This window comes from Vanellus vanellus (genome assembly GCF_965231255.1).
Source record: "Vanellus vanellus genome assembly, chromosome: 9".
Lineage (NCBI taxonomy): Eukaryota > Metazoa > Chordata > Aves > Charadriiformes > Charadriidae > Vanellus > Vanellus vanellus.
Window position 1 is genome coordinate 16771674 of NC_138914.1, and position 25637 is coordinate 16797310.

Sequence of the window (25637 nt, forward strand, 5' to 3'; positions counted from 1 at the left end):
ATTTGCATTGAACCTCAAAATGGTAGAGCATCAGAGGGAAAATGAAAAAGTAGCAAATAACACAGAAAATTAAGAAGAAAGCAAGATCTAGTATTAAATAGCACAGAGCTAGAAATTAACAATAATTTTAATATCTATGAGAGTTTCAGCAAAATAGCTACTGCCACTAGTGAGTAAAAAAAAAAAAAAAAACCACAAAAAAACAAACCACACTGACTACTACAAAACACATTGACAACAGTCTCCACTCTGCTATTCATGTGTTAACAAAGAGGCAGATGTCTGAATGCATATCAGTTTAAGGCTGAAAAAAATCTCTTCTGACAGTTGTCCAGTAAGGAGAATTTATGTTTTGAAGCATATGATTAAAGCTCTTGTACTCAAGTACTTAGTCTGTTTAGCGAGCAAGTATAGAAGGTCATAAAAGCAAACTGCCTCATTCAATAAAAACGGTTCTGAATTTTAAAAACCTTTTAAAATTGAGAAAAAGCAGGCATCTCATGTTAGAAGATATTATCTTTGTAATTTCTGATTATTCCCTGAAAGCTCTTACTCGACCCTCTGTAGGAACTTCCAATGCTCCCCTCCCCCCCCCCCTTTTTTCATGTCTTTATTCAACCGCAAGGCTCAGAAAACACCTGGGATTTGAAGTGTTGTGATCAGTCCCTCTATAATCATGGAAGTAGTACAGAAACGTTACTTGCACCCTTACAAAAACAACTGATGTGTTTTCTACACCGTGAGATTAAGATGACCTTTCCCCGGGCTTTCCATTCCCTCCCAATATGTATACCCTATTAAAATTGTATTCAAACAGGATAAGTAATACTTTGTTATCATAAAAATCAGTTATACCAGCATGTGAATTGATAACACATCAAGGTCGCAGAGGTCTTGCAAGATTATCTGATTCACTGAAAGTGGCAAGTAGTAAGTAATTATGATGGCTATTTTAAGTCATCCACTAAAGTTAAAAAGAGTCACTTTAGGTTACAAGTTTCAGATGAAGCCTCCTTTTTCTTTACAGATAAATGACTTTAAAAATACCTATTTTTACATACAAAAGCTCTCAAGATTCTTTAGTCACAAGGCTGAACGAAAACCCTTTGGTCACTTAGAGTAAACACAAGGAGAAAAGGTTTCCGTAACGAGCTTTCAGTTTGACATTTTGGACACCTATATCACAAGCCTCACTGGAGATCTAATGGTTTTGCTGAGTCTAGAAATGCAAGTGTTCAGTGTGTTCATTTTCATACACACAAAAAACCTCCAGGAAATACTTTCCGCTAAAGAGCAAAACAAACCCCTACTCTGGTGGCACTGTAATTTCTCCCTTCTCCCAATGGACGTATGTTATAAAGATACCAGTTACGTAGATAAATAAATTCAGAGCCAGTTATGTTCCTCCAGAGCAGGAGTGAACCATGGAGACAATTTACTGAACATTCTAGAGCAACTTTAATCAAGAATTTCAGGACTTAAGTGAATCATCTTGTAACCAGAATACAATAACGGTAGAGTCTGTGCATTTGTGAAGGTTGAGCATTTCAAAACCACATAATTAGCCGAAAGGCTGCACCCCAGTCAATGAGCTTACACTCTAATACTGTGAAACAATAAAAAGGCAAAAATCCGCAACCTGGAAAATCTAGCAGCATAGTAGTGGGGCCCTTTGATAAGGCTTATCATGTCTTGCACATATTGCCGAGCGAACATGACAGGAATACTCCTGGGGCTGGGACAGCCCCTTCTCAGCTGCGCGCAAAATGCTCCCTCCTCCCTCCTGCCGTTCCCCTCTGGCCTTAGCACAGGCGGAGCTCCCCTGGCTCTGCGCTTCTGCTGAGGACGCATCTTCCCAACCTGCTCCCAAGGGAACACGGCAGAGAAACTCCACACTTCATGCTTCCCATTCAGAAATATACTAATAGAAGAGGCTCATTTTTCTTGCTAATAAACATAAGAGGTCTGTTGGACTTTATTTAAACCACACTTTGGAAGAAGCAGCAATTAGCCTAAAACTTTTCACTCCAATAGGACAAGCTCTGTGCAAGAGCAAAGAAAACAAGGGAAAACTAATAAGCACTTCTGAACACTTGAGGATGTTAAAACATTTTTGAACACATTTGTATCAAGCTTGTCTTTACTTCCATGCTGCAATAGTGGCGATTGTCCCTTTTCAGACTATTAAACCAGAGATAAAACATTACACAGTAATAAACTAATATTTTTCAGAGCATTGAAAACCCTCACTATGCCTCAATTTTACTTTTAGATTAGAAGTATTATCCCACCGATGTGGGTGTGGCAAAAATGCAGATGCAAAATATCTATAGGAAAACACATGCCGACAGGTTGTAAGGATGCCTGGGGTGGGGGGGCTATAAATGCTGAACAAAGCCACAGAGATTTTAAGATGCAGAGACATACAGAGGAGAAAGCTTTTAGCTACTCGTCTCTTTTAAAGTCTAAAGACAGAAATAGAAATGCAGTTTGATACATAACAGAAATAGCACCTTGGTTTTAAAATATCTGCTTTCCTTTTTTGTTTTTTAAACACTTTTAAGTTGGGTGGGGTCATTCTTTTCAGCAACTGGGAAAAGAAGCAAAAAAATCAAGTATGTGTGATTTTTTTTATAGGATTAACTACTGACTTCTACTGGCCATGCTCTGGGCATAAGGTTAGGCATATTTTAAACTTGAACAGTATTGTGAAGGTACTTGTCACATTTGAAAGGTGCATCAAGTGTAATTTACACAGTTTGTTGTATTGACCCTCACAGTCCACTTCTGAGAAAAGTTGTCTCAAGCCAACAATCAATGGATTTCTTCCCTTTTAAGTCCACTATCTCAAATATTCCCAAAACCAGTTTTTATGGGGCTGACCTTTTTAAACAAATTATATCACTTGTGTATCTATATAGATGCAGAAAACGTGCAAAACTTTGCCTCATATTTAATACCATTTTCATTACTAGCTAGAACAACAGGACCCCTTCATTTCTCTTTAAAACCCTACAGATCATATCAAGCTAGTGAACAGTCAGGATCAATAACTTCTATAAAATAACTCTGTAAAAGAATATTCTGTAAAAGATAATACTAAAATTAAAGACTTGCTTCAAAATCAACACAATAATATTTTCTAAAGTTTTCTATTTTACTGCAAGGTAACCAATGCATGTCATTCAGTATAGAATATTAAAAAAAACCCTCTCCATACAGTTTAAAACATGCTGTAGAAATAGAAAAGCAAACTATTTTACAAAAGGATAAGCTGAAAAGTTTTAGTGAAGTCAGTGTAGTTCCATGCATGTTCAGCTCGTCTGACACATTCAGGTTGATGACAACCTCAAGGCTGCTTCTAATTATCAGCGGAGACGTATCTGACTTCTTTGTGCCTTTTCACAATCGTATGCCCGAAGTGCCTCATTCCCACTTCCAAGCAGGAAGAAAAAAATATTTCTCAAGCTCTGCATCTTCTCTGTGTCCCACGAGAAGCCACTTTAACCCAGACTCTTCATAGTTTAAGGCATGCTTATAACGCTGCTCTGTACTCCGCAGGAGCTGTGCTATCTCCTCAACAAGTTATGCTCAGGGACAGTAGACAATCTATATATAGTGTTTTGCTGGGTTGAGGGTTAAAAACTATCCCTAATAAACCAGAAAGTAACACGAACTTCATATGCAGCAGTCAACAACATTTGAACATTACGTGTGGCTCTGAATGATGAATTAAACATGTACTTTACCAGACTTTTTTTTTTATACCAACGGGGGATAATCAAAATAATTAAGTACTGAAGAACTATAACAGAACAAAATTTCATGGAGGTCACTGCAACCCAAGGTTTGTTTTGTTACTCCCAACCATATACACAGGAGGCTAAATTAATATTATTGACTACACAAAGGAAAGCAAAAGAACATGTGCAACATTATTGCATTTATTTGAGAGTAAAGTGAGAGATGAGATGTTGAGCAACTGAATGTACACAAATCCTCTTCAAATGATTAATGACTCTCTCATGCAATATAGAAATTTGGTCAGCTAAGCCCACAGTTGAAATAACAAGACCACGATGATGAGTTAATTCAATAAAAGAAACGCGTCTCCCAAGTCACACACTTCTCAGGGGAAAAGAAAAAAAAAAAAAAGAAAAAAAAAAGGACAACAGCATCTATCTTATTCATAAAATGAACCTGAAGCGTTAAAAAAAAAAAATCTCACAAAGAAAAAAACTGGTCATAAGTATAATTAGGGAGGTGGAGGGATGGACATGGGACATGACACATGGACACCCTAAACTAAAGAGGATATTTTGCAAGCTATAGTAATGTGCTAATATATGGAGTATTCCATCTTTCAAGTTACACTATGAGAGAACTCTTCAAACCTGTAGATTGTGCTAAGACCAACATGCCTTCCGATGGGATTATTGCTGATACGCAAGCGTAGCTTCTCTGACTCTTTACAGTTCTGCTTTGCATTGATTGTATGAATAAAGTTTAAAAAAAATACACAAAGAAAATACTTTTACATGTCATACTCTAAGTCTTTTCTTGACTTCTTTCAACAAGCATGAATCCTAGATATAGGAACTCGGAATTTGCATAAACCAGTTGAGGCAGATTTGCCTCAAATAATAGTTTATATTTGGCGTGGGAGCTAGGCTGGGGTTGGGGGGGAGGGTGGAAAGAGGGGCAGGTTAAGAACTTGGATATTGCAAAATATCTGCGTAGGCAAAATGAACACCAGCACGCTATTCACATCCTGACCATGCATGAATGAGTGGTACAGTCCATGAGTTAAGATTACAAAATATAAAATTGGTCTCTATGTTTTCAACTTTTAACCATTTTTCATATCAAGCAAGGAGAGGCTAACATAATGATAAACATAACAGCAGCAATAAAGGAACAACATTATATAAACTGAACTTGTCAGAGCAACATCATGAAACTATCTGGAGTCTGTACGATTATTTCTTCACTATGTTAAAGTCTCAGATACTTGTGGAACAATTTACCGGTATGCTTACTGAGCTGTAGACTGTATTGCTGTTGTACTCCTACAGGTAACTTCAGAATTATGGTCAAACCATAGCATAGGGTAAGGCTCAGTGAAAGCAACCGAAGAAACTATTTAGATTTTCAAAAAGATTATTATTTTCCATGTTCCAGCTGTAATTTGTGCGGCACTTTTCTCTTTTCTGAACTAACCTAGATAAACACTTTTAGAAAAGATGATCAGGCAAATCAAGGCAACCAAAGACATAACATTCTAGTTTGAAACCCCCCCATCTCGGTGATGGGATAACTGATAGTTTTATGAATCATCTGCCCCACAATCCAACTTGCTTCCCGGTCTTGTTTACAAGCATTAGAAGTACAGGCTAAAGAGGTGGGAGAGATAACATCTTCCAAAGGCTCTGAAGAATCCGAGAAACATTCCTAGGAAGGGCCTTGCGTGAAGCAATGTGCTGAGAGTAGAGGAAGTCACCAGCGGACAGTGGCAGCCCAGGCTGGGTACACGATGTCTTTATGCGCTTCCCTCAGCTCAGCAGGAAAGATCACACACGTAGAGGCCTCTCAGCCATCTAAACAAATTAAAAACCATTTTGCAGCTCTCTTCAGTTACTCTCTCTAAACATCCTAATTTCCTATTTCACTGCTCCCTTCCTGTCTCTGGTAAAGAATAAATTGAAAACAACAAGACATGAGAGGGAATACAGTGATCATTCAGTCACAAATGAGTCTGAAATGCTCATCTAGTAAAAAACATGAAGAACTCTTCATTCCTACCAGATGTTTATCTAAGATTCGGCTTCTTTTGTTACCAGAACATCATATGAAGAATGACATTTTTAAGGACACACAGGGCTTTTTTTTCTTAATTGTTACTATTCTTTTAATGGAAAACATGATAAACAGATATGTAAATTCCCCTGCATGTGTCTACACTGATAGAGAAGAGCTGAACGTAAAAAGATTATATAACTTGTTAATTATGATTTGCAGGAAAATCCTACGGTGCCGTCAACCATTTATTGTAGAAACAAAGATTAGTGCAAATATAATCTACTCCCTTATAGAAAAGATTTACAAGTTTTGAATACATTGGCTCTAAGCTTATTGCCACAGCTAAAACAATATTCATAAAAATGCAATCATACTTAATGGCTATCTTAATGGATAATTACTATATTATATGTATCTTACTTCCATGCTTGCTTCATTTCAAGCCTGAGACAAAAACGACAAAGCGCCAGTCATCTTTCCTGAAAAATACGGGTCCTAAGCCATCTACCCACTGCAATTCAATGTCATCTTGAACAAAAGGCTTAACCAACAGGAGAAAGTATTTGAAATAATGAAAAATTTGTGAGGTTGACCCAGAGGTTATTAATTCAGGCTTCCCGGACATAAGTTTACTACACAGATGACTTACTATATGTAGATTCCAAGGGAGAAATTACACTAGATATTGTAACGCTAGCCTTCAACTGCCAGAAAAAGATCCTCCCTCCTAAACAAGGTGCCATGAAAGCATTTCATTAAGCAACCAGCTTGTCATTAGCTATTTCATCGAAATAATATATAGAGTGACTGGACCACACAAGGATCTGAACAACAATACATACAACATATCATGAAGAAACCCTGAAATGTAATACACATCTCAGCCATTTACTCATCTGTAGTTTAAACAAACATAAAGACCTAAGCCAGACTTATAAACTTTAGCGGCAAAAAATATTTTCAAAGACAGAAGGGCTTATGCTAATGGATACCATCCAAAATACCTAATGTAACGCACATCATCTTAAAATAGAAATACGCCATGGATAATTCCTCAGCAAACATTCAGGTACTTAGAATACAAATATGAGCTTAGGTTTACCTGAGCTATATGCTTACGCTGAAAATTTGCAGAGTCTGTTTATAGTAAAGCTGATTGGGAATAATGAAATGGCATCCTTGAAATCTCTCCAATTCCCATTCTGACTATTACTGTATTTAGAAAGAGTTTTACAACAGGAAGACTTGTTATTAATACAAGATTATTTTCTAATCAGAAGAATGTCTCTACTTTTATATATATCCTGTACTTTAACTGCTTTACAAATTACTTGCATATTTGTCAGCGGCATCTTCGGTTCAGTTAGACAGTGACAAGCCCTAAATACTTCAAGGAAATGAGACATATTCAATTAAAAAAAGCTTCTCATCTCTGTTACAGCTAGCAGAGACTTTGAACTCAATGTGAATGGTGGTTGCTGCAGCTGAAAACAATAGCTGTCCCTTTATCTTGAAAATGTATACATGAATAAGGAGCTCATCTGATATGATACCACTTTATGTACAGTAGAATTAAAAGGGTTTCCAAGTGCACATTTTAATACCCACTCCCCAAATTCTCTCTATGAGTGTGCCTGACAGGTGAAATAATTTTTACTTTTAGTTCTTCTTTGCGGCAGTAGTTCTTAGAGCTCCCAGACGTTCATACAGTCAGCAGTGGCCAAATAGCAAATCACCTCCCTGGTCTTCACTAAGGATATTTAGAAAGCAGTCAGCAGTGCTGATAGTTCAAGACTCACATATTCAATACATTTTCCTATGTTCCCGGCTTAAAGTATTAATACACAACACTTGGCATCTTCCAGAGAAAGTTTAGGTGTTACTCCGGGTTTTCTCCTAGCTGAGCCTCACAATAATTTCTGAAGGTCAGGACTTTGTCAGGCAAATATTAATGAATGGGAAAAGAGAAGACAGCCCTGAAAATACAGCCAGCCCTCTGCGGTTCTCCATGGAAGGCAGCCAGATTAGCTCACCAACATTTTTCCTGGTTAGCTCAGATATTCACGTTTCTCAAACCTTCAGACTATTTCCAGTGGCAGTATTTGTACATCCCATCATACTGCTGCCCAATGTTCCAGCAGACCTGCTGAAGAACTGTAAGATGATAACAGGTGAAGAGCTCCACCCTTTGTTTCTCCCTTATTCTACTCATTCTTTGTTTCTTTCTCTTCTTCCTAAATCTAGTTTATTTGAAACGCAGATGAAACTGAAGCAGCAAACATATCCATCACTAGGCTGCTAGAAGTAAACGCTTGAGCAAATCAGATAAAATGAGGAACTTCTTACTTTACGGCCTCGATGGAGTCTTACTATTTGAGGCTCTGCTACTAACTACAAATTAGTAGGCTAATGAAGTTCAAGCAGGAATTGTGAAATTCTAAATGTTGTTTCTGAAACTCAGATTTTTCTGTCCCACTTCAAGAAGACAGCAATTTCTTTTACTTCAAATTAGAAAAGTCAGCCATATCTATATGCTTCCACAATGAAATCTTGCTGAAAATTATTTGATTTTTCAATAGATACTGATCTTTAACCACTGTGTTAAAAAAACGCAGAAAGAAAACACCAAGATCAACATTTCGTATCTCTCAGGGGAGAGATCAGTCTTGATTCCCTAGTTGTAAGATGGGAATTACCACATTTGTCATTCTTGCAGGACTGAAACTGCCCGATGAAAAACGCTCCATAGCGTTACCAGCCCTCCAAAGCATTACCGGTACTCCCGTATCAACAGATCCTCTACCTGATTAATATGTACCACTAACTATAACAGAGAGTGGTACTCCAGATTCCCTACCTGAGCATTTAACAGACCATCCTGAAAAAGTCCTATTCAAACTTGCTGTTTCTGAATGCAGCACCTGCACCTCACGATCACTCAAATTCAACTTACTAACAGGTTCTCTTTGGATGAAGTCTATGCACAGGAGCTTGCATAACACCGTTGAATTCCAGGCAAGAGCAACACTAGCAACAGAGAGAGTGTAGTGCTCTCTCCGGTTTACCTGCTGAAATAATTTCACCACCGTAGCCAGGTGATGGTTCTGTTTTTAGCAGCAAGAGAATAACTCCCTGCCTGTATCTCAAAGCCTGGAAGAAACTCCTTATTTGACCTAATGTTTACAGGCAAGCTAATCAGGGCATCGTTAATTTGGAACGATAAGTAATAAGACAGCTTCCTAATATGTTGTTAGTATCTATGAATCTGTCTCACTTCTGCAGACGCAGGCCACAAGACATCCTAGAATAGCTAAAAAAACCCTACTTTTTACATTTTCTACCAAGCCAACAGCTTAAGCATCACCATGAGTCACAGAGGTTGACTAGCTGGTGACAATCATGTGTTGAAATTATAAACGTCAAAAGGCTGTGATTCACTTAAATCAAGCGCCTGTGTTTAATTTATTTATATTAAGCTTCCACATTTCTGAGACATGGTTTCACCCAACTGCTTCCCTAGGAGTGTAAATCACCATCAAAGTACAGAAGAGTAAATCTGCAGAACATAACTGGGGTTGAATATGACGCACAGCAAACAATTACAAAAGCACATATACGGATTCATTGTTAAAGCTGTTCCAGCCTTGGAAACGTCTTCACATTTTTCCACAGTTTATGCAGGAATTTAGAATGTTGCAAGTATATAATTAGTATTAGATGTGATTAATTCATACTGTGGGAAAATACAGAAAGAACTGAAATAGAGCTCTGTGGATCTCCTTTCCCTCCACCCAAACTGCAATCAAGCATATGCCTATTCCGCTCTCTGAACATACTGCCAGAACTCAATTTTGGGAGCTGTTTTTTTTCTCCTCTGGCTGTAATATCGAATGTTTCATTTTTCAATGTCACACTATTTACCATGCACATATTTTAGTCATATCATTTCACAGTACAGTTCTGGGGCTGGTTGGCTCACGGCTTCTTTGTATCTATTTTCTTCCATTCTCTTTTTCATTTCTTTCTCACGAGGCTGTTTGCCAAGTCTTATTTGCCTATATTTGTAAAATAAAAACAAACTATTATCAGTCCTTTGAAAGGCACATAATACAGAGTTCTAGGAGAAAAGCTGCAGGTTTCATCTGCATGGTCTGAGAAGAATCAATTTTGACTTCTAGTCTGGTTCACTCCGGATTTTGCTCTGAGCTGTTTGTCAGGATCAGATCTAAAAATCTTCAACGTTTACTCGTTGTATCCTGAAAACACGAAACCCAAACCTTTTTAGAGTTTGATACAGAACAATAAATCGGTCCTCAGATTACTGCAATGGGCCTCAAATTTGCTTGAAGAGTTCTGTGAACCTTAGAAAAATCTCATGGAAATTTAGCTTTTAACCATAGCTCAAGTCCATCAACGCTTGGCATGGTTCCACAAGTTTTAACATAAAGTTTGCAAAGCTTTGGCAAGCACAAGCTTTCTCTGGTGTTTACTTACCTGCAATAAGCAAGAGTAATACATTCCTATGTACACTCTGTTTCTGAATTTGGTGTGTATTTCACCATGCTAAAATTAAGTGAAAGAAAGATGACAGAGAAAAAAAAAAAGTGATATAAGGAATAAAGCATGGAAAAAGAAATTAAGACTTGGGTCCTACTCTGCCAAAATTGCTTGTGCCTCCTGAAAAGATGAGAAGAGAAATGGAAAAAATAAATGCCTGAGTGACTTAAATATTTAAGTTTCATTTGAGAATCTTGCATTTGGCTTTAAATTGGTGTGACTTCTGCTGCACTACACAGCCCAGGGCAGAAACGCTCTTAAATACAGAGACTAAAAAAAGTGAGCTGAAAGCTGTATTACCTTGCCTACACAATACTGTGCCGAGTTAGTTGGCATTATTAAGAGAAGAGCCTGTGACAGCAGAGGCAGCCTCATACTACCCAGACCTTCTGCTTTCGAGACTCCCGCTAACGGCCTCCTCGTGGCACCGCATTTGGCCATGCGGACAGCCCAGCATCTTACACTGCCTGCATCACAAAGATGTCACAGAAAAACTGGACTCGGCTGTTTCTAATCGTTTTACCCAACAGTTAGTTAGTTATAAGGCTGCCTTTAAACTGTCCTGAGCTGCCAGTTTCTCCTGCAGTCTATTGCTCTATGATTCCCTGAAAAGAAGCATTCTGTACACACTGGAAACAGAAAAAGATATGAATAAACAAGTTATAATATTATAAATGGCATATCATAATGCTAAGAGTTACTTTATAACATGTTCCTAATCCTAACCACAACTTTCTACTCTGATAATCAGTGTAATTGTGTTGATTTTTATATAAAATAATCCCTAATTCTTTACTATCTAGGTTATTGCTTGTGTTAGCTAAAAAGCATATAGATCATTGATTATATTCATAAGCTCATCAATTATCAGATTGCTGTCATTCTGTAGTAATTATTTTTAAACAAGTTCAACCTATTAAGGGGTGTAAGAACTCTGAAAATAAAAGCCATCTCTTAACCGTATTTGTTTGTCTTTTTGGCCCAGGTTGACCTGGCACTTATTGGCGTCTGAGCTGTATAGCTGCACTAATGGGGGAATGAACCGCCTTGTCCCAGTATTTACTCAAAACCCCATTTGGTCATGTACTCTCCCTTCTTCTCCTTAATTCAGTACATTGTACTCTATTTGGCTGTATTTATAAATAAAAGGTTATGCTTAACTGCAAATTCTAAGCCTTGGAACAGACTTTATTAGATTAAAATTAATTTCCTTCAAAATGCCTGCCTTTTTACATCTGAGGAGAATATCCTGACTTAATATTTTGAGGAGAGGAAAAAACTAGTTAATTAGGGGGAAAAATATGCACACACACCCCGCTCTGACCAAAGATGTACTTTCATCCTCGTACAGCCCAGTCTCCTCCCGCCCCGGTGCTCTGCCTGAGGTTTCCCACAAGGGACACCCCAGCGCTGGCCTGGTCCCCACCGCCTCTGCAGGTCCAGGTGTGACACCACCGAGCAAGCTGTGTGCTGCAACTCACCACCTCGTTCTGCCTACCAGCCACAGCCCGCCCGTTCGCACTGCTCCAGACTGCGCAAAATACTGCGGGGGTTTGTACGCAATTGTAGGATTGGAAATGCCTATACCAAGGTCTGTCCTCTCTCCCTTTTAGTTGCTACAAATGTGGCATCGCCAAGGTAGTTTATTGCCAGACTAGAAGATTCCTGCCACGAGCAACTTGCCCACAGTTCAAGGTGGGGAGAACATCCTCCTTCACCACAGAGCAGAAAACTGTACTGGATACTCAGATTTCTTTTTTTCTTTTAGTGACAACAGCAGACATAAGAGGTTTTCAAACCATGGTACACAAACCATTTTGGAGCAGTAAGGGGTTGCTGCAGGCAGGGTAGCAGCGCTCAGTCTTGCCTGGATGAGGAGCCAAGGCTTTGGCCATCCCTGCCGCACTGTCACAAGCACAGCTGGAGCCCCTTTACTCCTCCTCAGGACCATCCCACACCCACACGAGCTGTGCTTGTGCTCAGGCTGTCGGGAGAGGCCAGGGAGGACACAGCGGGGACCGGGGGCTCAGCTGGGGACAGATGCTGGGGAGCACAAGGGATGAGCTGCTCCTCACCAGAGGTGGATGGGCTTGCAACGGGTATGGAGCGAGGGCCCCGGTGTGGGAGAAGAGCAGGAATGTGGAAGCGGCCCAGGAGCTGCTGCTCCTTCTGCAGATGGTGGCTCTTGAGCAAAACTGGCATCTGCAAACCCTTGACACACAGCCCTCCAACCGAGGGCACACAATTACTCTTGACAAAGGGAACTGCCAACCATGGCCCCTTGGGGAGAAACAAACTAAATGCTTCCTCGCATTTGTGTGAGCCAATATGGCTTTGTAAGAGATTGATTTTCTCCAGGTACACTACATGAAGAAGAAGCTAGTACAAAGACTCTCTTTTCACCACCGCCACTTAAATATTCATAGAAAAGGGAAGTAATGGGGAGTTTACTGGGGAGAGATTATAAAGGGAAGATCTGACAGTAGAGGAGAACTGGCCCACAGAGTGACCTTTAATAAATAACTGCTATGGTCCCAAGTGAGTTAATAAAATTGCAGACCAATTTAACCACATCCCCTTAACTTGCCCTTCAACAACTGCTTGGTCAAGACAATGTATACAAACAGAGAGGTCAGCATTTGCTAATGACCACAAAAAGCTTCCTCACTGCACTATTGCAGACAGACTGTACTTCCAGACTTGAGCGCTGAGTCACAGACTATACCCTTCCCTACATGTGTAAGACATTAAGGGTTCATCACAGAAACTTAAATAAATTAAATCATTCCATTGCAAATGACAAAAAGGGAACTTTCAAGTCGCGCAGTTACTATTCAGAGATATGGAAGCAATAAAGTTAAGGTTCCACATGCATCCTTAGCTCTGTGCTTTGGTCTACACGGAGTGTGGTTAATTCCATAAACCACTAATACGTTGGCTTTTTTTCCTAAAAAGAATGGAACAATACTTTTTATCTGCATACAGTCTATAAACTCTCTAGAACGACAGCTCTACTTTTATTTAAATAATCCAATCTCCTCTTTACTGACACGTTTTTATGCACTAAGATCTTTTTCCTGTATTTACACATTTTAACATTCCAATCACATTTCTCTACTCAGAGCCCCACCAACGATCCTCACCTCTAAGAGTCTAACTGGGCTACAAAGGGCTTTCTCAACGGATGTATCACTCTGCATTTTTCTATCTATTCACAGCATTCCATATACCCCAGAAAGTACTCAGATAAATCTAAATCTAACTTAATTGAATGTGTAGGAGGTCTTTATATGCCTATAATTTTTCATCGTTACTCAGTCTTGTTATTCGCAGGCCGTTGCAGGTTACTTACAAAATATATACTGTGTATTTTTCAAGCAAGTGACTTCCATTGACTGGCTGGCATACAAGTAGTTTACAGTACATAGAAGCTATCTCACATATACATTTAAAGCTGCAATAAAAATATTTGATGCTATGTGGAAAACAGTATTAAAATAATATAATTAAAGGCTATATAAATTCACACAAACAAAAGAGAACAGATTCAGTCTTACCAAGAAAAGAGGATATATTTATCTCTACCGTTGATGTATGCAACATCCGAGGGCTTTTTTGTCCAACGTTACTGACATTGTAACAAACTTCTCTTGGTTTTCCTTTTCTTGTGAGACAGGCAAATTTGTGAGACATTTTCTTATTGAATTTTGAGTGATCATTTCAAAAGAAATTCCAGAATATGGAAACATTTCTCTGGAAACAAGTGACCACTATATTCCACAGTTTGCAAGATGCAGAAAGGAGTGATTCTTATACAAATATTCAGAACTCCACTGTATGTTCTTTAGAAGATGTAGAGTAATTTGGAAGAGAAGCTTCATATTTTAACTGTGTATCCATTTGGGGTGCAAGGCTTCCTTTTATGAGATTAAACAAAGAAATTCAAAGGTACTATATTGAGGGCCAGGTCTGCATCGTGCCTTGTACAAATGAAAGATTACAACTTTGTTATGTTGAAAGATGTAGGGATTACTTAAAAAAAAAAAAAATACACAAAAAAAACACCTCCAAACCATATTTTCCTGTATTGTCTCAAATAACTTGGGCATTTTTACACTTATTCATCAACTACCTGGCTAAGAAAATCCTGAAAGGTGGAAACTGGGGGATAGGCATCTACAGACAGGCAACGCGCACGGAAACATCATGACAACTGTAATAGAGAGATTGCCAATGGTAAAATCTGAATATACAAGAAGTTCAAGAGCTTCCTACCATATCTGGTAGAGAAAAAAAGCAAAGCTGAAGTTCTTTGTAGAATTTTAAAAATTAGATTTAGAGCTTCTTGCACCACAAATGGCTGTGAAATCAGTCAGAAACACAGATGAATATACATGCCAGAAGTTTGTGAATTCCACCCAAAGAGAAAACTGAGACATAGCACAACACAGTTATGCAAGAGGCCCGCGACAAAAAAATTGTCTCGGGATAGCTTTGAAATATTTATAAACAAGTGTAACATTAGTGAGGAGGGAAGGAATACTATAAACAGTAGGGTCATATTGTAAGTTTAATTAAGAAATTGCAAAATAACTGAAATACCAAAGGAACATCTTTAAAGGGCTTTGGGGGTGGGAGGGCACGCTCGGGTTTTTTTAATCATAAATACCCTCAGAGTTGTACTGGGATGAGACAAGAGTGGCATCTAGTGGTTCGCAGTGTTATGGTACTTACTCCCATTGAACAGCTGGGATATGTTCCAGACCTCCTTTTCTACAGTATTCATTACCATCGTCTGGACTGTAATTGAGTATCTGGCGAGTATCTTGTGAGCAAAACTTGAGGGAGAAGGGGTGGGGTGGGGGGGGGAGGTCTACATGTAAAGGAATACGTAAAGCGGTATTATTCTCTGATTATCTGTGCGTTGTTAGTGACTTCACTTAGAATCAAGTGGATAGAAATTGTATTTCTTTTTTTAAATCTGGCAAGAAGAAATTGCACAGTCTTTAAGAAAATATTTAGTACAGCTATAGGACTAATAGCGATCTGTTCTTTATGTGTGCACATGTTTGGTTACCACCGACTTCCAACTATGAAGAATGTTAACAGCACACTTTCATACATCATATACGTTTGGTGACATTTTCCAAAATTTTCTTAATACTCTTTTACGAGTTGCATATTTTTACTGTGAAAATATTGGAAAGAAGTTCCCCAACTGGGAATTTTGGAAATTCCTTATGAGAGGAGACAGTGTATTCGCAGGAACAGATTTCCTGAGAGTCATTCAGATCCCCTGGGGCAAGATCACTTTGTTTGCCGAGGAAAGGGTACAGTATTATGGTATTAGGGAGACTTGATTAGTTCTTGATCCAGGTTCCATTTTAATTACTCAATATTATTAATCATTTTGCAGTTGGAAAAAAATCTAACACTGTCTATGTGTAACTAATTAGGAACTCATGGTTTTTTAAATTGAAGAAATGTGTAGAGGTTTCTTTTGCAATGTGAGGTTGAGCTGAGAATACACAGCACTACAGGATAAATTTTACTTCACAATTCAAAAACTGTTCCTCTAGAACAGCAAATAAACAGGAAATTAAATTGTGTTATATTCCAAAATTAGCGTGAGATACTACAGACATTCCTGATTCTTCAAATATCACCACTGAAAAGGCCATTTAAGTAACGTAACTGCTTTGTATTTGCAGTTCTTATCTTTTTGAAACTGTTCTCTGACAGTAAAAATAATTTTTCTTATAATCCCTGCCCACAGTAACCACACATTAATTGATGTTACTGTTTATGACTAGGATGGCAATGAAAGTGAATGTTATAAAGGCTGCTATTACGATCAGTAGTTCAGAAGAACAGCATGCAAGGAAGGTTTGAATTGCAATCAGTGTCATACACAAAGCCATTAAACTAGTATTTATATTTAACCTATATTTAACAGAATTGAAGTGTTGAATATTAATATAAACAATGATGTCATTTCAAACATTTAAAACTTTATGTAACATGGAATAAAATACAAAAGCTGCATATGGTGGTAATTGGTTTAGAATCCAACTTACCAAAGTGTCTTTACAGTTCGGAAGATATTGTTTTTATTTTCAGTTTTTAGATTTTAAACTGAAATTTAAAGCTAAAAATGTTAGTTTTAAAACCAAAATACAAAATTATTGCAGATATTTAGAAAGTACTTTGATTCTGCCAAACATTGACATTCACCAAATCCAAACCGCAGCTTGTTTTCCTTTTTTCCCCAAAAAAATTTTGGTTAAGAAAGCTCACACTGGCTTAATATGACTGGTAATATGAAAGCTTGTATTTAAATCCCTGGAAAATGAAGGATTTTGAAAGCGAGGAGAGTGTAACCGTTATCCATTTTCTATTGTTTCAATAATATAGCTGCTGACTTACAATACAATACAACAAATGAGACTCGTTGGCACAACTTGCCAGAATTGTAAGCTTTAATTCAACCCTATTCTCAGTAAAAAATCTTTAAAATACAGGCAAACGCGATGCCTTAGTCAGTACATTATATGACTATATCGTGTGCTTCTATCTAGTATTTCCAACATAGCGATTTTACATCATTATAATGTTCTAGCTATTAAGTTTCCTGTATCTGTCCTTTGAGTATTTAGAAGGCAGCAGCTGTATGCCTTTTTGAAACACCCGCAAAACTCAAAATTTAAATTAGCTTTTTAAAACGTATTTATTTTTTCCCCACGTAGCCAGCTGTACGTGCTAGATCACTCATCAGACCTTCCCTGTAACCTTTTGCTTAGGACAGGTCATACGTCCCAAGAGCTGAAGTACAGCTAAGTGGCAATTGAGTGGCACTATTTATTTGTGCAAGTAAAGGGCGTGCAGGAGCCTGAGTCACGGAGCAGGACTCACACGTGCGAACTGCTGTTATAAATGCACATGCGATCGCATGCATGCATTCAAAGTAATCCCTGCTGTAGCCTCTTCCCTGTAAACAGAAGAGAAGAGATTTATACAAATAGGCAGGGGACATCAGTAAATAATTAGGTAATACCGATCATAAAGATAAGTTTCACATCACCAACCACCTTATTCGCCATCAGCTATTTGAGGGGGTAGGGGCGGGAAGGAGACGCAGAAGATCAGTTGTTGAAAAACATGATCGGAAAGGAAGAAAAAAAAAAAAAGTAATTAAAGTGAAACATTTGAAATGTAAAAACAGCCAACTCCCATCTGTAATCGCCCGTGAAACCCAGAAACAATGATTGCACCGATCTCCAGCGGCGTTGTATTTGCCAACTCCAATGAGCTGAAGGAACTGACCATCTGCAGAGCCGTGTACGGTACCTGCCCCGAATGTGTGAATGACCGCTTTTGTTCAAGACATGGAGACGTGTTTTTAGTTAATGCAAGACAGTTCTACTGGTAAAATGTTACTAAATCAATTGTGTATCAATATACATTCTGGTATCGCAGCAGTTACAGTTCAGCGTGTAGGGTAACAATAATGGAAAACAGAACTTACCATTATGTATCATTAAAGTATAATCAATTACAGGAATCTGTTAGTGCTTTCCTTCAGAGAATCAATCACGAGGAAACACAATCTACTTAAACGTGCAGATAACAAACGGAAATGATTTTTAAAACAAGGTGATTGGGTTGAAAACATTTTTAAAGATAAACTTTAACAGATTTCCTGACCTCATTTTATTAATGCAAAAGTCAAAATAGACAGAAATGCTGGCTTTCTATTCCAAGAATGGAATATGAAAGTTCCTATTAAATCTGGGCCTGGAGCATGCATTTTCCAGCCAACATCCAAGATTGCATTTGCTGTATTCATCATTATATATTTGTGTGTATATACAATGATGTCACTGTTTATGGCACTATAAAGTCCAATTCAAAACCCATAGATTTTATGCTGTCCTTCTGGAGTTCACTTACGCACAGGCCGAGGTGCAACGCTCACCAAATTCACAGGTTAATGTCAGGGCTTAGCTGGAAACGAGAGCCCCGAGGTGGCTGTCCACAGGGGAGCGCAGGCTCGTGCGCTCACGGAGCCAGGCAGCCGTGGCAAAACCTGATGAAACCATCAGACCCATCCTCAGATGTGCGTTGGAGGATTTGTCACTGCAGAAATGCTTTATCAGCAAAAGTAGAGCTGAACTGCAGTCTGAAGAGACGGGGCAAGACAACAAATGAGACACTTTTGTATCCTGTAAATTCTCTCCTCGTGTCCCTATCCAGATTTGTCCGGATACACCAGGACCTCTCATGGTTTACACAGGTACCGTGGCTATGAGTCACCCGTGTAAGACAAAACGGAATCAGCTGAAACAGTTTGGACTTGACGACAATCCCGCTTCCCAGTTCTGTCTTCCCAGACACAAAGGGAAAATAGGAAGATGAGGTGGAAAACCTGTGTTGGGATAGGATGAAGGGACGGAACAACTCTTGAAACATGAGGGGTGGGAGGAAAAAAACCTCATCAACAGATGGAAAAAATGCTACGGAGGCTGGATATCTTTCACTCCAACCAGCCCCAAATGGTACTGGAAAGTATTGCCTTTAATTAAAGTGAAAACAAGCAATGTGCAAAACCTGCATTACCAGGATTGCAAGCGGTCCTTGTTTGAAACTGCTCTGTCTCCACCTTGTATTATTCACTGCCTTCTTTCAGCAGCATCTCCCCAATTTCCATTCCATTTCTGCACAAGCCCAGCAACCCCCACTCAAGAGGAATGCTGGTGCTGCCGGTATGTAGAAAGGTGAAGGACTGGGACATTATTTGGAGGAAATATGTGGCCAAGAGGCCACAAGGAATTAAAAAAAAATAATAATAAAATAATGTTAATCTATGGGGATAATTGTGGATGCTAATTGGGCTGCTGCTTTATGGAATTTGGTGCAGAACTTGGACCAAAATGACAAACATTTGGGGATTCAAGTATTTTTATAGTACGTACTACACATTCTTATTTTCTAAATTTCAATTAATCTTTAAGATATTTCCCATTCTACAGCCTGTAATGAATATAGATCCCATAAAATCTGCAGAAATTTGCAATTCTGAGAGATGGAGTATAGTAGGGAAGGGGCACAGGTATAGAAATTGAGCAATTTTTCATAACATCACCGTCTTATATTTCACCTCCTTACTATGTCTTTTCATATCATTGACATTTTACAGGTAGTTAAAGCCTAGAAATTTGCGTCTTTCTAGAAGAACAATAATCACTTGACCTCTAAAGAGTGACTTCAATAGCCATTTACTTCTACAGGAATTTCAGTAAAAACAGGAATAATTTTCAAAAGGCAACATAGGATTTACCCCTTCACTGAGAGGTGTGCACTTAACTTTGAACATCCCTACCCCCACCGGTAATCAGCGACACTAACACAGTGATACTTCATGGGACTATTAATTTCCTAAGTGTTTGCAGGCAACAGCTGGATCTCCACCTACTACACAAATGCACTAGAAGACACAAGGCTTGTGTCGGAGAAAGTGGTACATGGTCTTGAGAAAAACAGCACACAGCTTGCTATGAAACAGCCTCGTGTAAGATATGATCAACCAACAGCCAGGCACTGTGCGAATACGGGCAAAAATGCCAAGGGCAGCAGACTGTCTATGTTGCCAACGGCAAGAGAGCGAAGATGAGTTAGGGCAGCACGCACTTTCTCAGAGCACATCCCCAACCTGCCCCCACAGCCCTCTGCTGCTGCTGCCGCCACGGGGGCAGAATTCGTAGTAGGAGAGGGGGGAATTGAGCCAGGCACCCTGGTGAGAAGGGAAGTGTGACAGAAAGGAGAGAAGACCATGCAGAACAGTTTGGAACTGTTCTAGGATGGCAAGGTCTTTTGCAACCTCAGGTGACCTCCGTCCAGACCATTTTATCTCATCACAATTCCATATACCCTTTCCAAAACCACAAACCCAGCATAAGCTCCCACGAGCCCTACAAATTCTACCAGACCTCCTCACCTCGCTGCTAACCAGCTGACCTTTGCCAGCCCCGTTCCCAAAACCTCCACTGTCCCTTCCAAAATAACACACACCCCCAGCTCCACTCTTCTTTGCTGCAAAATTCTGTTTTGCATATGATGCTGAAAGCTCTTGAGCTGACTTTGTCAGCAGGAGCTTCACACAGGCACGGAATATCAATTAAACCTTTCACTAACGTCTTTGATAGGCACAGTTTGGACCCACAGTAATACTTCTCTGAGCACACGCTCCTCATTTCAAAAAGCTAACTGGACGCAGAGTAAGATTTCAAGTCCTTTTTTTACATCTAAATTGAATAGTCCAAAAGCTTTAGCTATATAGCTGTTAGTTCAAATTTGAAATAGGAAACAGGGAAATGTAACATTAAATCAAATTAGTGTTATTGTAATGTTGCCTTTTTTTTTTTAACAACTGTTTTGTTTGCAGTTCATTTAAACTTGGCCTCTGATTTTTCAAGGAACATACCATCACTTTTTCCAAGCTTTTCCCACAGGCAAGTACATCCTCTATTTTTTATTTCATCTGTTTATCTATTTATCCATTGCACTTTGTCGCGATACCCCTGGGCCTGATATTAGACATGATCTTTCACCAGAGGAGGGTTTTTGGTTTGGGGTTTTTTTTGTTTGTTTATTTTTAAGCAGGACATCTCCCACAGCATGACCCACAAAACCAGTGATAAAGATGGCAATATACATAAGGCTGAAATGCAGAGCATTGAACAAAATTATTTCATACTATCAGTCATGGTCAAAACTGTACTAGTACATAGACTACAGCATAGAAGACTGTACTTCTAAGTCTGAAGTTCTTGCACATAATCACAGAATTGTCAAATTTTGAAATTTTCAATTTTTATATTAAAAAGACCTGCAAGCCATTAACTGTGGCCCTTGACACTGATCTATCTATTGCGTTTTGTGCCACTGCCTATTATTCATGGAAAAAGAATTGCTTTTATTTTTTCAAATAATTGTTAAGTAATCTGAGTTTAAAAGTCACCAGTGACTATTTCACAAGCAGGAGCTTTCAACTAACCATTAAACTAATATGCAAGTGTATTTTTCTGATAAAAAAAAAAAAACATAGCTCACTGAATTCAGACAAATCCTGTATATTATGAATCGACCAACCACATGATTGATGAAATGATGCGTGAAAATAGAGGCAGAGGCAAAATAACCTACTTGAACCCAGAAAATTTTCAGACAATAATCATTACCAGCTTTAATTAACTTCAACACAAAAGCAGGGGCTCCTTCTGTTTCAAGTTAATGAAGCTCAACACACAGACACTACAATTAGAGACAAAGCAGAAGTCTAAAGCAAGTTGTATCTTAGGATTGAAATAACGAGCTTGTTATTTTAATTTTGTAGTCAGCAATTACGTGAGATTTGGAAACAAAGAAACAATACATGCAACCAAAATGTTAAGGGACAAATGTAGCTTGTTTTCACCCAGTATCTTTCTTACAAGCTAAAGGCAAGAAAGTAACTTCTTTCCTACAATATGCAGTATGTACAATACCCTGGAAATATTTCCACTATGATCATCTAAGATTTACTCACTTTCATACTACACAAGTCAGAAATGTGACCTCATCCAAAGCTATGAACTGCTCAGCGACTTCTATCTTCCCTTTCTCATATATATTCATTAAGTCTTTATCTATAATACTGTTATTCCCATTTAAAATTATTGTTGTGTAGCAAAAAAGCGGCTCTCCCACAAAAATGAATAAACCTAGATTACTTCCACCCTTTTCAATAATTTGCCTATTCCTAAATATCAGGTTGGAAGAATATATGACCTTTAACTTAATCTCATCACCCAGCACCTCCAAAAAAAAAAGCACGAAAAGAGAAAAGATGGTCTGCCATTTATTTCTCCCATTTATAGTTTATTAAACCTAAAGATAATAGGAAAAAGGTGGAAAAAAGCAGAGAATGTCTGGGCTTTAGTATCAGATATCACTGCTTATTACTGGCTATCTGCCTAGTAATCATAAATCCATAGGGTAATATTCTAAAATCTTTTGCTTTTCAGGTAGGTGTGAGCCAAAAAGAAAAAAAAGTTTAATTTTCTACGAAGAGCAGAAAACAGCAAGCACAGCACAACGGGGTACCAGGATGCATAAATATTCCTGATTACAAACCCTTTCGCATAAAGCAAACAGGAAGAGTTTGAAGCTAACAGTGTGTACATCATGCAAAAGGTATCTCTGTCCCAAAAGATAGATATCGCATAGACTATGAATGAACTGCTCCAATAAATTATATTATTCCTCAGAGGGGAAAGGAGAGCAATGTTATAAACAGTGACTTCAGAAAAGTGAGAACAATAGGGCATTGAATTTTGCAAGAGTGAATTAAGGATCTTTTTTTCCTGGAGGAGAGCTCAGTATCATTGACCAATGAGCCTTATAAATACAAACATTAACTCCAGCGCTGCCTGCTCCTCTAAGCACCTTCGCATCTCGTCCTCTCAATGTACCAGAAACTAAATGTAGACACAAAATACGTACGAGTAGATACAGAATTAAATAGAAGTTTCAAATAGATTCTTTAAAATATACTTTCCAGACAGTTCAGAAAGCATGGGACTGGCAAAACGCACGTCTCAAACACCGGCTTTGATGATAGACTGTGCTGCGTATCTTAGGCGTAGAAGTCTTAACAAATCAGAAAACAACAATCTCTGTACATCACCTCCTCCCTGTGCTGTCGGATACAGACAGAACATCCACAGATAAAGGAAAGCTGAGCCAGAGCAGCGTTTTTCAAAATGAATCTTGGTAGGATCAAAATCCTCAGAACTGCCACTTTCCTTCAGCATCGCTTAAACCAAGGCAAGTCGGTTTGTTGAAACGTTCACCAAGAGCTTGACAGGACTAAAGGAGCGCACGAGCAAACCTGAGTCCCAGCGTGGAACCGCTCAGTGCGGAGGGCAGGGCTGCTGCTAGCCATAGCCGGCTGAACGGCCCGGGGCTCGGAGTTCGAGCTGCTGAGTAGCTGACCTTTTCTGCAGCAGAAAGTTAAAAGCTAATTAGAAAGAGTTTTCAGAAGGTGACGAGCTCTCTTTTTTCCCCCCCCCAAGAGAGGGATGATCACCAATTTCTAGGCCACGAGCCTCGGCAAGCGAGTACAAGCGACTGCCCACTATGAAGTGGTTTTTAATGCCGCGTTCCTGTTTGCTATCACCAATACGCCAAGCATTAAGCATTGGCAACTCCAACTTCACCTTGCATGGTCATTGCACCTTTTCGCTGGCTTTTAAGGTGCGTCCTTGGTTAGTTAGAACTGGAAATTGACAGTCCCATAAACATCTACTAGAGACATGTTTTTAAACGCGTCATCTCTGTCTGCTCTGACAATGAAAGATAAGTTTCTCTGAGGTTTATGGCAATCTCAAGGAACATATGTTTTTCGATAACGTTGTGATATTTTTCCTCATCTCCCATGCAGCGTTCCTCCCTCACTCCGCGCACACTTGTTTTGCCAAACTTCTCTGAAACCCATTTTTAAATGGTATTTGAATGTTACTTACTCTCGTTCTCGCTGAAGGTTTCTTTTGTTTTATAACGAAGCTCACGTCAGGCAGCTTCTTACTGTTTATATAATTGCCTAACCTGACACAGAAGAGGATAGAAGAAAGAGGGTTTTGCCTTTTTTTTTTTTTTTTTAATTGTAGCTGAAAATGGTTTCTCCATTTTAGCCTCACTATAAGCAAAGGTAACAGCTTTAGAGAGACTTGCAAAAAGATTACTGTCAGTACTCTTGAAACACAAAGGTATTAACACTTAACAGCTTTGCCTTTACACGTTATTTAGTCATTTCTCCTTCTCCAGCCTTCTTTCCTGCACTTTACAGTCTTCTGACACCTCACCTTTTACTGCACTGTTTCTGCTTTCTCCTGCATCCTCCACAGTCTTCCTTTCACAAACCTCAGTTTCCCCTTGCTTCCTTTAACTTGTTCTGCCCATTCTTACATCCCTGCCCAGACCAGTGGACCTGATGTCCAGGAGGTGCTCATCTTCCCAAGCCACAGCCTGCTTTGAAATGCAGGGAGAGACGCCGACTGCTCAATTATAAATGGTGGCAGGCGTGGATCACACGCTATTTTGACTGTGTGGGAAAGGCAATCACATTGGCAGAAGCTATTGTGGTTTGGGCGTTTTTGGAAGGAACGCTAGGCATTTAGAAAAAGGAAATTTTTTGAAGCCTCGAGTGAAGTTCTCACAAGCTGACACTAACTCCCAGCTTGATATGACAAATTTCAATCTAATTTTAAGGCTGCAGCATTAAGTATTATTATTGATTTTCTGGTAAAAGTTCATTTCATAACGTCTCCTTTTTATTTTTTTCTCCTGCTCGAAAGTGAACAAATCTGTTTTCATATGACTGGCTCCTTCTGGTACATCATTATCCCTTTATCTGAACAATACTAGCTTATTCCTCTATCTGTTCTATTGGAGTAAGTTAAAGAATTGCCTTGCAAAAACAATAAAAAAAAGAATTCCGTGTTGCAAACACCGAGTTTTATCACTATTTTAATGAGAACTTCTGTTTTACTTATAACCTTAACCTGTGAATTTATGTGAATATGCAAGAATCTCAGCTTTTATTTCTTTTAAACACGTCTCTAATTCTTATAAGATGCTTACGAAGAGCATAAAAGCAGCAACCTGGAAATACTTAATGATTTGAGCATGGGAAAGGAAAACCTGTATATATGTATTATACGTATGTAACTAATTTCTGTTCCATCTTGTTATTGCTGTTAGACCTGACCTGTGACTCTTCTTAGTTTTGGAAAATACATTTCTCTTTTGCAGAATTGTGCCAGAGAGGAAAAGTCTTATACTGCAGTTCAAATCCATCCTCTGAATCGAGTAGAACAGAAACTCAGACTAGGGCCTCCGAGATCCAACGCGACTGCCCCATCCATCAGGCTTTTCTGAGCTCAGTGTCTCACAAACTCTTCTGCTGCAGTTGTTTCACATTATATAAATAATGTAATATTCACTGGAGAAGCAACTTGAACAGGTTTCTCATATCCTGAGAGCCCCACCTATTTGATTATGAGTCGTTCCAAAGTGGAGGTTTTTCTTGTTCAGGAAAAGCTTTGGGGTATTCTTAATGTTCAATGGGAGAACTTGAAATTTGGAAAACACTCATGGGATGAGAAAGTTATTTCCTTCTCATTTCTGGTAGCAAAAACCCCACAATAAATACAAAAGGAAAAATCTCAGGAAGACAAAGTTAT

The 25637-nt window shown here is 38.8% G+C and overlaps 1 protein-coding gene across 1 annotated transcript in view; it reads right to left on the reverse strand.

Moving 5' to 3' along the window:
* The window catches only part of CACNA2D3 (calcium voltage-gated channel auxiliary subunit alpha2delta 3), a gene marked incomplete at its 5' end in the record, with an annotated part of 465227 nt that overhangs the window by 287929 nt on the left and 151661 nt on the right, over positions 1 to 25637 (reverse strand). The gene's annotated exons all lie outside the window — the stretch shown is intronic.